Raw genomic sequence first — 2,468 nt, forward strand, 5'->3', positions numbered from 1 at the left:
GACTGCATAAAAAGCCCTGTGACCAGCAGGGTGAAGGAGGTGATTCTGCCCCTCTACTCCACTCTTGTKAAATTCCACCTGGAGTGCTGCATCCAGCCTYGGGGTTCCCAACATGAGAARGACATGGRCATGTTGGAGCAAGTCCCARTAAAGGYTATAAWGATCATCAGAGGGCTGKATCRCCTCTCTATGAAAACAGGCTGAGAAAGTTGSGATTGTTCAGACTGGASAAAAGAAGGCTCTGGTGAGACCCCACTGCATCCTTCCAGCATCTAAAGGGGACCTGCAAGAATGATGGAGAGAGAATTTTCACATGGGTGGATAGTGATAGGACAAGAGGAAATGGCTGAAAACCAACAGAGGATAGATTCAAATTAGATATTGGGAGGAAATTATTTACTGTGAGGGTGGTRAGGAACTGGAACAGTTGCYCAGAGATGTTGTAGATACACCATCCCTGGAAGTTCAAGGCCAGTTTGRATGAGGATTTGAGCAACCTGGTCTAGAGGAAAGTGTCCCAGCMCAYGGCAGGTRGAGTTGGATCTTTAGGATCACTTCCAACCCAAACCATTTTATGATTCTAGGATTGTTGTCTCATTTGTTGCCATCCGAATCTATTGAAGTGCCAGTAAGTTATATTAATTATCAAAAAAATTCATATGTTTTACTTGCAACAGGGATTAACAAGTGTCCTCTATGCCTTTATCTTGATCCAGAAACTTTTTAATCCCGTTTACTCCACTTGTCCTATTTGGGAGAGACCAGCTAAGAGGGTGTGTCGGTATTAGCCAAGGCTTGCTTAAAACATTAAAAAAAAAAAGAGTTTCTGTTAAATGGTTGGGGAAAAAAAAAAAAAAGAAAAAGGAAAAAGTAGGAAGACCATGGCCTGAGCAGGGCTAGGACCCTGGAAGATTGCCTGGCATACCACAAATGTGGCCCTGGTGATGAGGCATGCTATGTTTATCAAGTATCTTGAGCTTGAATGAGTTGGGCTATTATGCTTATCTGATTATCTCTCACTGTTGAGTTATATCAACAGCAGACAAGATTTTATAGTCAATAGGATGTGGGATGGCCTAATAGCAAGCCAGAAATGTAATGAATTTAATGATTGGTACAAGATGGGCCTATGCAGGCCCACCATTTGTCCCCAATAATAGGTGAGGGAGAAAAGTTCTTATACATGACCATGTGTAATATAAGGATATGGAGAAGGATCTGTTCCTGGCACAATTAGGTCTGTATGTCTCACCTATCTGCCATCCACCCATTAAATGAAAGAAAGCACCGTTTTTTGGGAATCTSTCAGGAAGGTTTCAGACTAAACATTTGGAAGCATTTCTTTACCAACAGGGTGGTCAGACTTTCCAACTGGAACAGACTTTCTGGAAAGGTGATCAACACACAAATACTGTCAGTGTATAAAAGGCATTTGGACAATTCCCTTAATTTGCTTTAGTTTTGTCAGCCATGAACTTGTCAGGCAGTTAGACTAGATGATTGTTGTAAGTCCCTTAAAAGGTAAATATTCTATTCTATTCTATTCTATTCTATTCTATTCTATTCTATTCTATTCTATTCTATTCTATTCTATTCTAATTTCATCTTAATTCACTTCTGTTTAGCTCCAGCAAATTTAGATCATAGTATTGTGTCCCACTTTTTTGTATGAGCAGAACATTAAAAATTATCAATGCTTATATATCTACATATTTGTACAGTTATATATCAATGTGCAAGCAGATAGATGGATGAATAGCTTTTATCCAATGTATTCAATAARTATGTGACTTTCTTTAGTTTATAATGAAATGGTACAAAAAATAGAAGTTCTCATCTTTGTTCCAGTGATGACGATCTGCTTTATGTTATTGAGCATGGCTGTGGTTATTTACCTTATCGTCCTTCACAAATGTCATGTGGAAGGCAATTACTGTTCTAATGTAATTGCACAATAGCCATTGGAAAGAAAATTTTGGTTGAATCAGTCCTTTATATTTGTGCTGCTGTTATAGCATAAGTTCATAGCCTCCTTGGCCACTTTCTGATAATCCACTTTCTCTGTTTCTTATCCTTGCTCTCTATTTTTCTATCTCTTTGGTATGAATTTAACTTGTCCCATTAAAATAAAATAAACAAGAGGATGTTTGTTTGTGTTTAATCTCCAGAACCAGTAAACACAACCTGTTTTTTTTTTAAGTCTTGAAAATAAGAAAGTGAAGTACATGGGCTTGATTTTCTTAGTTTATGTAGTTCTAATATTTTCAAAAGAACTCAGAACACATATTTTATGATTTTTTTGTCCTACTGCTATTCTGAATGCTCTTAGTTGTGAGCAACTTCTTTTTCACAAAGCTAGTTGAAGATGGAATTTTGAATTTACTTTCTGATGGCTTTTGGAAGGCAATTTACAACTTTTTTTAAAATGTCATAAAATTCCTGATGATAGACATCTGGGTACCATGAAG

Source organism: Malurus melanocephalus, unplaced genomic scaffold (assembly GCF_030028575.1).
Source record: "Malurus melanocephalus ecotype Western Australia unplaced genomic scaffold, MMel_1.1 scaffold_152, whole genome shotgun sequence".
Taxonomy (NCBI): Eukaryota; Metazoa; Chordata; class Aves; order Passeriformes; family Maluridae; genus Malurus; species Malurus melanocephalus.